This window comes from Atractosteus spatula (genome assembly GCF_055471065.1).
Source record: "Atractosteus spatula isolate fAtrSpa1 chromosome 10 unlocalized genomic scaffold, fAtrSpa1.hap1 SUPER_10_unloc_3, whole genome shotgun sequence".
Classification (NCBI taxonomy): Eukaryota; Metazoa; Chordata; class Actinopteri; order Semionotiformes; family Lepisosteidae; genus Atractosteus; species Atractosteus spatula.
Genome location: NW_028296623.1, coordinates 768,827 through 780,670, shown reverse-complemented (window position 1 = coordinate 780,670; position 11,844 = coordinate 768,827). Strand labels below are relative to the sequence as shown.

The 11,844-nt window shown below is 46.5% G+C and overlaps 3 non-coding genes across 3 annotated transcripts; 2 read left to right on the top strand and 1 right to left on the bottom strand.

The window, feature by feature from the left end:
- Positions 1–7,791: 7,791 nt before the first annotated feature.
- Positions 7,792–7,864, bottom strand: trnaa-agc (transfer RNA alanine (anticodon AGC)). The gene has a single exon. It is a non-coding gene; the product is annotated as a tRNA-Ala (tRNA).
- A 1,285-nt stretch (positions 7,865–9,149) lies between these two features.
- On the top strand, positions 9,150–9,221 carry trnap-agg (transfer RNA proline (anticodon AGG)). The gene has a single exon. It is a non-coding gene; the product is annotated as a tRNA-Pro (tRNA).
- A 2,116-nt stretch (positions 9,222–11,337) lies between these two features.
- On the top strand, positions 11,338–11,409 carry trnap-agg (transfer RNA proline (anticodon AGG)). The gene has a single exon. It is a non-coding gene; the product is annotated as a tRNA-Pro (tRNA).
- Positions 11,410–11,844: the final 435 nt, after the last annotated feature.

Here is an 11,844-nt window from a genome sequence, read left to right as displayed (position 1 = left end):
TGAACGTCGATATTGAGGGATGATATCGTACAAATTGTGGTTTTCTTTTAAAGCAAATTATATTAAAGTATGAGCCTCTGTTATACTGTAGTTGTCTTGGAAGTTTCGGAAGGTATAATATACCCCCCTGTGCCCTCAGCTAAAATATGATAAAATACAACCAAAATTTATTTACATAGAACAGCACTTATGGTTACATGTATATTAAAATTAAGATAAATATACAAAAGTATTAAAATACAAATGTACAGTCCTAACATAATCATGCTGTCCAACTGTCTTTTTTGCTTGTCAAGTTCTCCAACAAATCTGTGTCGTAATTTTAAATATTCTAACTAAGGATGCATCGAGAGCATAAATGAATTCTTCTGCCAGCCGTTCGAAGATCAAAGTCCTTGGCTGAATATGATGTCCTTGAATGTTGGTCATTATTGGCCATTCCCAGTGATATTGACTTACGTACTTAATTGTTTAACAAAAACATTCACATTTCTTGCAAATATCAAGTGGGTTAAGGTTTTGCTAAGAAATCCGAATAAGTAGAGATGAGGTTTACATTGAAATAATGAGAAGTGCATTTCTGGGTGGGCTCAAACCACTAACCTTTCAATTAACAGAGACTCACGTGTGTCCCTTTTCTCCATTTGCAAGCTTAAAAAAAGAAAATAATGCTTTTTTCTTACCAGCCTGCGATATACAAGGCAAGATTTGTATTTCATCTTTCACAAGCTGTATGAATTTCATGAAAAGCAAGTTGTTCCAGAAAGAAAATAAAAACTTGCGTTAAACAAAATCAAGCTGTACGTAATCATCCATAGTGATTCATTTTATAAGACAAGCACTACTGGGATTTGAACTCAGCATCTCCTGTTTAAGAGGAAAGCATGTTAACCAAATCAGCCAAAGTGCCATAAATGGATCAACACCATGTCTGAGTCAGTGATTGCAGCTGACTGTCACTGGAGGACAGTTCATCGTTCAACAAGTCAGCCTGCATAATGAGGGGGAAGAGACTGACTTCTGTGATGCAGTATCGACAAATACTAAACTCTGTCCAACTGTTCTCTGCTGCATTCTGGATTAGCAGGTAAATATTGGTTTCCATGAATGTGTAGGGGTTTTGTGTATTTACTGGGACAATTATTAATTGTAGCAGTAAGTCACAAAATGATTCTTTGATGGCTATTAGAAAACCGACCTTGCGGGTTAACTCATTAACGCACACACACAGATACTAATACACTTATTAATACATAAAATGTGCATATAAACATAACAGATCTTAAGAGTGTGGGTTAGCAGAATACAAAAGGTATATATTAAATCATGAAGAGTTCCAAACCAAGAGGGCCATACATTCAGTATACCATTCATTTAGACTGTTTCGTAAATGAACTGGGATTACAACTTCTACACTAGATACTCAAAAGCAAGTACATCACTCATAGGTATTAGATTGATATCAATTGTGGTTGAGGTAACAATTGAATTCTCGAGCTGTAATGCAGAATGTTGAATACTCATCCGATCTGTGTGGATTCAGATCTCCCGCAGACACAAAGAAGCAGTGGCAGGCTGTTGCTGTGTGCAATCGGCGCTCTCTGGCTCGGTGCCAGGCAGTGGCCGGTGTGGCTGGCGAGAAGGAGAGGAGGGAGAGGTTCCTGCTGCGATGCGCTGCTGATGCTCTTTGAAGACCGGCTAGTTAGTGTTGGCTGAAACTAGCAGAGCTTGTGCACATGGAAAGTGACTGCGGGTCCAAGCCAGTCACACTCTTTAGATGGGAAGAAGACCAGTTCGTTCCCAATGTAGCGCTAGTCCTGAATCCTGAGATTCAGCTGTCGACAGTTCCGACCGTAGTTCACTCGTTGATCAGGCGACCTTTGGCGGTGGAGTACCGGTGGTTCACGAGGCTGTCAGCTGGGCTAACCTTGGGCAGATCTTTTTGTTAGGGGCACCTTCTGGGCATTGTGCTGCCTGTTTTATCTGGAGGAACTACGGTAGTTCAGTGGCTTAAAGTTCCGCGGGCATTCGAGACCCACGTGGGGTTACCCTGCCCTACCAGTTCCTGATTGGCTGATTGAGGTGGAGGATGAGTAACAGTGACCTCTGACCTTAGGGTTGTAAACCTTGGGATGAGCCTCTCCCATGGAATCTCCCAGACAGTAAGGCGCCAGAGATGACCATTTATTAGGGTGGCTGGTGAATCTCAGCCTTGGGAGCTGTTCCTTATCAGGAAACTCTATCAGCTAGCAAAACACCTTAAATGTGAACCAGATGGAATGGCCTCTCTGTATCCAGCTGCACTGAGATGAGGGAGAGAGGGACTGGCAAGGGAGCAGCAAACTTAATTCCTGTATTTTAAATACGCCTTGCCGCTACATAAGTGTCCTTAGAAGAAAAATATCTTCTATGATAGTGGTACAGTCCATCAAACCCCTCCTATAGCCTTTCAAAGAGAAAAAAAAACTGACAACAAAGTATGTCTATGTGTGGTAATCAACCAGGTCTTACAAACATTCTTAAACCCTTCCACCTCCTTTCACTGCAAATGATTTGTACATGTTAGAAGGTTAATTTTGGCTTCTGATATTATGGTGGATTAAGAGTCCTGAAATCTTTGTAGAAGTACAAAGATGAAAGAAAGGGCAGTGTAATCATGGCCAAGAAAAGGCAAATGTTGGACTATCTGCTTGGATTGAATGGAGCAAAACGTAGGCAACTCCTTGAGCAGAACCTGCTTCATCCTTCAGACTGGGGTTTCTGAAGATCTGTACATTTGAACTTTCAAAGTGACTAAAGTAAAGGAGTTTTCCCTTTTTACCACATAATTCCCACAGATCAACACTAACAGAGAGCCTAATTCCAGCCAGGATTCAATCACTGTCTCTCAGGCATCCCAGCAGTGGATTTCATGACTTCAGAAAGCCATCTTCACCAGTGGAGAACTCAATGCTCTGAGGTTTACTGGCAGAGTCTCACACTGGGTAATGTTAGATGTTGATAAATAATGTCCTATGGAATTCTACTGTTGATAAACACTACTATGGAACTGCGATGTGTCTTGAAAAAAATCTTCTATGATAGTGGTACAGTCCAGCACAGCCTTTAAAAGAGAAAAAAAAACAAGGTAAGTCTGTGGTGTAATCAACTAGGTCTTGCAAACATACTTAACCTCTTCCAGCTACCAACATTACAAATGCTGTTTACACATTAGATGGTTATTTTTGGCTTCTGATATTATGGTGGATAAAGAGCCCTGGAATCTTTGTAGAAGGACAAAAGATGGAAAGAAAGGGCAGTGTAACCATGGCCAAGAGAAGGGAAATGTTGGAGAGATCTTTTTTCATTCACTTTTTATCATTGTTTTTACAGCCCAACAAAGATCAACATATATGAGCAGGCGTCCTGTGCCAAATCCAATCTGCCTTCCTTCCAAGCATAAAGGAATGTGAGTGAATTAAATATTGACATATGAAAATACACAAAAATATGCAATCACACTGTAGTGTGCTCTCTGAAGGCACCAGTTCTGTAGGGTTTGGGCATTTACTGGGACAATTATTAATTGTAGCAGTAAATCACAAAATTGATTCTTTTGATGGCTTTAGAATCCAACCATGCGACATAACTCGAACAACGCACACACACAGGTACTAATACACGAGGATACATTTATTAATACATAGAATATGCATATAAACCTAACAGATCTTATCGAGGGGGTTATCAGAATACAAAAGGTATATATTCAGTCAGTTACAAAGTGTTACACATATCAAAAGGACATACGTTCAATATATCATTCATTTAGACCGTTTCGTAAATGAACTTGGTTATAACTTCTATATTAGATTCTCAAAACAAGTACATAACTCTTAGGAATTAAAGTGATATCAACTGGTTGGGATAACAATTGAATTCTCTAGCTGTAATGCAGTGAAGTTGAATACTCATCCAATCTCTGGGGATTCAGATCTCCTGCAGACTCAAAGAAACAGTTGCAGGCTGTTGCTGTCCAATCCGCGCTCTCTGGCTCGGTGCCAGGCTGTGCTGTGCGGCTTGTGATGGTGCGGTGCTGATGCTCACTGACCGGCTGGTTAGTGTTGGCTTTAACTAGCAAAGTTTGCGCACAGGAGAAAAGATGACTGTGGGTCCCAGCAAGTCAGGAAGAAGACCGGTTCGTTCCTGATGAAGCGCTAGTTCTGAATAAACACTGTCCACAGCTGTCCACAGTTCCGACCTGTTCACGAGGCCTGCTGCTGGTGCTAACCTCGGGTGGATCCTCTGGTTACTCTCTGGCAACCTCCGCTCTAGACTCTTAGAACAAAGGAAAGTTCTGGCACTCGGACACACTGGCCGTTCCGTGGTTGTCCGGGCTGAGTCTCAAGATGGTCAGGAGGTGCGCTGTGAGAATGTCCTGCCCTTGGGAGCCTTCTGCTCCTGGGCCGTCCTGCCCTGGAATTCTCCTTTGAATTCCCTTTAGAAAAGTCCACAGAATTCTCCTGAATCTTACTACAGGCTCTCTGTGTTGCCTGTTTTTACCTGGAGGAACTCCAGCTCGTTGATTGGCTGAACGTTCCATGGGCATCAGAGTCCCACGTGGGTTACTTGGCCCTACCAGTCCCTGATTGGTTGATCAAGGTGAGATATGAGTCATTTACTCCTGACACCTAGGAATGCAGTCCATCTGGCACTCCCTAGACAGATAGGCGCCAATGGATGACCATTGATCATGATAGCCAGGCTTAGCTAAGTGCATCCCCCTTTGGGAGCTGTCCCTTATCAAAGGAAACCTTAAATCAGCCTGCATGAATAGTTTCTCTGTGGCTGCACCACAGAGATGAACAGAGATGGGGCCTCATTTGGGAAGGCTCAGAACACTTAATTCTTTCTTATTAATAAGCCTCGCCGCTACAACACATATGCAGTTTGAGCAAACATAAGACAATAACCAAGTACCACAAACTACCAGGCATCTAGTATCATTAGCAGTTCAGGTGGGGAGCTGCGTCACCATGTGTAGGCTGCAAAGGAACAAGTAATAGGTCTATTCCATGCTTAAAAGAAAAGAAAGAAAACACAACATTTCAGCCGTGGAGCCCTCACACCTGAAGAAGGCTCCACGGCTGAAACGTTGTGTTTTCTTTCTTCTCTTTTCATCTAGTGTCATTAGCCTTTTAACAGTTCCTGTCAAAATAAAATAGAAATGGATAACATTCTAGAGAGAGTTTGAAATACCAAGGTACAATTTAAAACATATCTCTTCCACTACAACCACAATATTTTGGAGAGATCGTTGAACCTCACTGTTCTGACATGTCCGTTAGCCTACGTCCTGCTTCAGCAATGAATGTGGCGGGGCATATTCTGAGGGAGATGAGGTCAATCAGGTGGCAGGAAATCCACGCTATGCTTTTTGCTTTTTTTGAGATCCTGAAAAGGACAGAGGGGCCATGTATATGTGTGCAGCTGGATATGTAATTGCAGGTGGTGTAGCAAATTCTGCTGAAGCCCCACTGCCTGGTGTGGACGGTAGCTGTGCATGTTGCAGCAGAATTGTGCATGTGAGATCAAGGGGGCATGTCATGTGTTTCAGCACTTCACTTCCTTCAGTAGCACATGATTCCCTGAGTTCTTTGGATGACCTTTGGACCGATCTTTCACGATGAAGAATTCCTTAAGAAGAATAGGTCTCAGCCCACCATCCCAATGCCTCCGTCTCAAAACAGCAACCTCCCACTGCCCTTAGTCTGCAAGGCAGTCCTTTCAAGTGTGATGACGACGCTGGGACCTTCGTTGCCTATTGTACGAGCTGAACTTTTGTGCTCATCAATTCAACGCTCTTTCCATCAACTCATCTTGTCTTTTGACGCTTCGTGTTTTGCGCTCCTTTGACTATCGGCATATCGGGTGACTGCAAACACTGAAGTTCTTGCTTACGGAGTGTGGAACATTGTTTTCAAGTGATCGCTGTTCTGTCATGTTGACGCCGAGTGAATCTTTCTTTGGCAACATTGGCAGGCCGACAGCAGCGCGAGCGAAAGTAATGGCAAATTTCTTGACTTATTTCTGAATGTGAATGTTCTTTAGGAAAGGGATGCGGCGTTGCTTCTCGCCCGTGTAAAGGTCACGCATTCCAGACGTGGTTATGAGTGAACAGTTGGCACAAGTGTCTGAAAAGAGTAAGAGAGGAAGCAACCCTGCCCCATGTGAGGAACAAACTCACGACCTTCAGATTATGAGATTGACACACTACCTACTACGCCAATGAGCCCAGCTGCAGTACACACACTGGAAAGTTTGCCTCACATGGATTTCAGTCGCCCGTTCCCTAATCTTTAGACGCCCTCTGCTGAATGTTGCATTTGCCTTTTGATCTCACCGATACATTTTTGGTCTGTTTCTGTTGCGAGTCCGTCTTTCAGATCTCACCTAGCACAAGTCTCTCTGGCTGAAGTGGCCTCTCTGCTTCAGCATCGTGCCCTCACTCAGCCATTAAAAATGTCACTCGGACTTCTGACATGCTGACATGAAATGTCAAGAGAGAGTGGCGGAGACGCTTAAGCTAGAGAGAAGATGAAAAGGGGGCGTGGCTGCGAAATGCTTGACAGCTGCACGATGCTCTCCATGAAAGGCATGACCACAGGCTAAAAGACACCTTTCAGCACATCAAGCTCTAAGCACACACCTAGAGAACGCAGGAATTGATGCTGCTACTTCCCACATGCAAGGCAAGCGCTGTACCATACAAGCCAAACCTGCTTGCTGGGGCTTATGCCTCGGCGTCACCTAGTGCCGCTTGTTCCCCTCTTACCAGGCAAAGTTCACTGCCCTTCGTCTGCAAGGCAGTCGTGTAATTGCGGCTTTCTTGACTTATTGATGAAGGTCTGACTGGGCGAGCGAATGACGCCTCTCCCCCATCCTCAAGCTCGCTGACAGATTGAACTAGCCAATGTTGCCGTGGCTCGTTGGTCTAGTGGTATGATTCTCGCTTAGGTGCGAGAGGTCCCGGGTTCAACTCCCGGACGAGCCCTCGTGTGCTCTTTTCCTCCTCTTCCACAAGACTGGGAACTGATATCCACATCACTTCGCAGCGTCTGCTTATGGCAAATGATGGAATGTGACTAATGACTGAACGAGCCTGGCGAATTCTCATCACGTGGCACAATGAGAGCGTGCAGTCAGCTGTCCAAGGCGGCAACCTCATTGCTCGTTCAAAAGAACACGTACTGAAAACTCATCACCACTATGTCGTAGATGAGCACCGCGATCGCTTGTTGTCATGCGTTCTTACTTGGGAAATGCAGAAGCAAAAACTGCCCTCTCTCAGCCACCGAAACGTGTGCGGCTCGCCTTGTGCTCTCTGCGCCTCGCATATTTGTGGAGCTGTCTGCTCTTCTTTCTGTTGAAGTACTCAAGTTACGGGGCGTCCTGCAGCCTATGATGTTCTCACTGAGAGCTTTCAAGATTTGAAGGAAAACTACGAGCTTGATGGCTCAAGTCGAACAAATGTGATTGTTAAGCAATCGATGATCAAAAGCATGTCTTCTAACAATTTGTGAGAGTATTATCAGCACTGTTTTCACTCGGATATACTTCTCACTTGCTAAGCTGACAAACTGGACGAGAAAATGCTGGAGACGCACTCAGTGCAGACTGAGGTTGGGAAGGAGGTGTGGCCCTTCAACGCTTGACAACTGAAGGACATTCTCTCCACAACGGAGGAGCACCTAGCAGAAGTCGCAGAGGCTAAATGAGAGCACCGGGCTCCCAGAGCTCCAAACTCAGACCTGGAGGATGCGGGAATCGATCCCGCTACCTCTCGCATGCTAAGCGAGCGCTCTACCATTTGAGATAATCCCCCTTGCGTCATGCTTCTCGGCATCATGTCTTACCGCCTCTGCCCCTCTTGCCAGGCACCGCCCACTGCCCTTGGTCTGCAAGGCAGTCCTTTCAAGTGCAATGACGACGCTGGGACCTTCGTTGCCTATTGTACGAGCTGAACTTTTGTGCTCATCAATTCAACGCTCTTTCCATCAACTCATCTTGTCTTTTGACGCTTCGTGTTTTGCGCTCCTTTGACTATCGGCATATCGGGTGACTGCAAACACTGAAGTTCTTGCTTACGGAGTGTGGAACATTGTTTTCAAGTGATCGCTGTTCTGTCATGTTGACGCCGAGTGAATCTTTCTTTGGCAACATGGGCAGGCCGACAGCAGCGCGAGCGAAAGTAACGGCAAATTTCTTGACTTATTTCTGAATGTGAATGTTCTTTAGGAAAGGGATGCGGCGTTGCTTCTCGCCCGTGTAAAGGTCACGCATTCCAGACGTGGTTATGAGCGAACAGTTGGCGCAAGTGTCTGAAAAGAGTAAGAGAGGAAGCAACCCTGCCCCATGGGAGGAACAAACTCACGACCTTCAGGTTATGAGACTGACGCACTACCAATTACGCCAACAAGCCCAGCTGCAGAACAGACACTGGAAAGTTTGCCTCACATGGATTTCAGTCGCCCGTTCCCTAATCTTTAGACGCCCTCTGCTGAATGTTGCATTTGCCTTTTGATCTCACCGATACATTTTTGGTCTGTTTCTGTTGCGAGTCCGTCTTTCAGATCTCACCTAGCACAAGTCTCTCTGGCTGAAGTGGCCTCTCTGCTTCAGCATCGTGCCCTCACTCAGCCATTAAAAATGTCACTCGGACTTCTGACATGCTGACATGAAATGTCAAGAGAGAGTGGCGGAGACGCTTAAGCCAGAGAGAAGATGAAAAGGGGGCGTGGCTGCGAAATGCTTGACAGCTGCACGATGCTCTCCATGAAAGGCGTGACCACAGGCTAAAAGACACCTTTCAGCACATCAAGCTCTAAGCACACGCCTAGAGGACGCAGGAATTGATGCTGCTACTTCCCACATGCAAGGCAAGCGCTGTTCCATACAAGCCAAACCCGCTTGCTGGGGCTTATGCCTCGGCGTCACCTAGTGCCGCTTGTTCCCCTCTTACCAGGCAAAGTTCACTGCCCTTCGTCTGCAAGGCAGTCGTGTAATTGCGGCTTTCTTGACTTATTGATGAAGGTCTGACTGGACGAGCGAATGACACCTCTCCCCCATCCTCAAGCTCGCTGACAGATTGAAATAGCCAATGTTGCCGTGGCTCGTTGGTCTAGTGGTATGATTCTCGCTTAGGGTGCGAGAGGTCCCGGGTTCAACTCCCGGACGAGCCCTCGTGTGCTCTTTTCCTCCTCTTCCACAAGACTGGGAACTGATATCCACATCACTTCGCAGCGTCTGCTTATGGCAAATGATGGAATGTGACTAATGACTGAACGAGCCTGGCGAATTCTCATCACGTGGCACAATGAGAGCGTGCAGTCAGCTGTCCAAGGCGGCAACCTCATTGCTCGTTCAAAAGAACACGTACTGAAAACTCATCACCACTATGTCGTAGATGAGCACCGCGATCGCTTGTTGTCATGCGTCCTTACTTGGGAAATGCAGAAGCAAAAACTGCCCTCTCTCAGCCACAGAAACGTGTGCGGCTCGCCTTGCGCTCTCTGCACCTCGCATATTTGTGGAGCTGTCTGCTCTTCTTTCTGTTGAAGTACTCAAGTTACGGGGCGTCCTGCAGCCTATGATGTTCTCACTGAGAGCTTTCAAGATTTGAAGGAAAACTACGAGCTTGATGGCTCAAATCGAACAAATGTGATTGTTAAGCAATCGATGATCAAAAGCACGTCTTCTAACAATTTGTGAGAGTATTATCAGCACTGTTTTCACTCGGATATACTTCTCACTTGCTAAGCTGACAAACTGGACGAGAAAATGCTGGAGACGCACTCAGTGCAGACTGAGGTTGGGAAGGAGGTGTGGCCCTTCAACGCTTGACAACTGAAGGACATTCTCTCCACAACGGAGGAGCACCTATCAGAAGTCGCAGAGGCTAAATGAGAGCACCGGGCTCCCAGAGCTCCAAACTCAGACCTGGAGGAAGCGGGAATCGATCCCGCTACCTCTCGCATGCTAAGCAAGCGCTCTACCATTTGAGATAATCCCCCTTGCTTCATGCTTCTCGGCATCATGTCTTACCGCCTCTGCCCCTCTTGCCAGGCACCGCCCACTGCCCTTGGTCTGCAAGGCAGTCCTTTCAAGTGCAATGACGACGCTGGGACCTTCGTTGCCTATTGTACGAGCTGAACTTTTGTGCTCATCAATTCAACGCTCTTTCCATCAACTCATCTTGTCTTTTGACGCTTCGTGTTTTGCGCTCCTTTGACTATCGGCATATCGGGTGACTGCAAACACTGAAGTTCTTGCTTACGGAGTGTGGAACATTGTTTTCAAGTGATCGCTGTTCTGTCATGTTGACGCCGAGTGAATCTTTCTTTGGCAACATGGGCAGGCCGACAGCAGCGCGAGCGAAAGTAACGGCAAATTTCTTGACTTATTTCTGAATGTGAATGTTCTTTAGGAAAGGGATGCGGCGTTGCTTCTCGCCCGTGTAAAGGTCACGCATTCCAGACGTGGTTATGAGCGAACAGTTGGCGCAAGTGTCTGAAAAGAGTAAGAGAGGAAGCAACCCTGCCCCATGTGAGGAACAAACTCACGACCTTCAGGTTATGAGACTGACGCACTACCAATTACGCCAACAAGCCCAGCTGCAGTACAGACACTGGAAAGTTTGCCTCACATGGATTTCAGTCGCCCGTTCCCTAATCTTTAGACGCCCTCTGCTGAATGTTGCATTTGCCTTTTGATCTCACCGATACATTTTTGGTCTGTTTCTGTTGCGAGTCCGTCTTTCAGATCTCACCTAGCACAAGTCTCTCTGGCTGAAGTGGCCTCTCTGCTTCAGCATCGTGCCCTCACTCAGCCATTAAAAATGTCACTCGGACTTCTGACATGCTGACATGAAATGTCAAGAGAGAGTGGCGGAGACGCTTAAGCCAGAGAGAAGATGAAAAGGGGGCGTGGCTGCGAAATGCTTGACAGCTGCACGATGCCTTCCATGAAAGGCGTGACCACAGGCTAAAAGACACCTTTCAGCACATCAAGCTCTAAGCACACGCCTAGAGGACGCAGGAATTGATGCTGCTACTTCCCACATGCAAGGCAAGCGCTGTACCATACAAGCCAAACCCGCTTGCTGGGGCTTATGCCTCGGCGTCACCTAGTGCCGCTTGTTCCCCTCTTACCAGGCAAAGTTCACTGCCCTTCGTCTGCAAGGCAGTCGTGTAATTGCGGCTTTCTTGACTTATTGATGAAGGTCTGACTGGACGAGCGAATGACGCCTCTCCCCCATCCTCAAGCTCGCTGACAGATTGAAATAGCCAATGTTGCCGTGGCTCGTTGGTCTAGTGGTATGATTCTTGCTTAGGGTGCGAGAGGTCCCGGGTTCAACTCCCGGACGAGCCCTCGTGTGCTCTTTTCCTCCTCTTCCACAAGACTGGGAACTGATATCCACATCACTTCGCAGCGTCTGCTTATGGCAAATGATGGAATGTGACTAATGACTGAACGAGCCTGGCGAATTCTCATCACGTGGCACAATGAGAGCGTGCAGTCAGCTGTCCAAGGCGGCAACCTCATTGCTCGTTCAAAAGAACACGTACTGAAAACTCATCACCACTATGTCGTAGATGAGCACCGCGATCGCTTGTTGTCATGCGTCCTTACTTGGGAAATGCAGAAGCAAAAACTGCCCTCTCTCAGCCACCGAAACGTGTGCGGCTCGCCTTGCGCTCTCTGCGCCTCGCATATTTGTGGAGCTGTCTGCTCTTCTTTCTGTTGAAGTACTCAAGTTACGGGGCGTCCTGCAGCCTATGATGTTCTCACTGAGAGCTTTCAAGA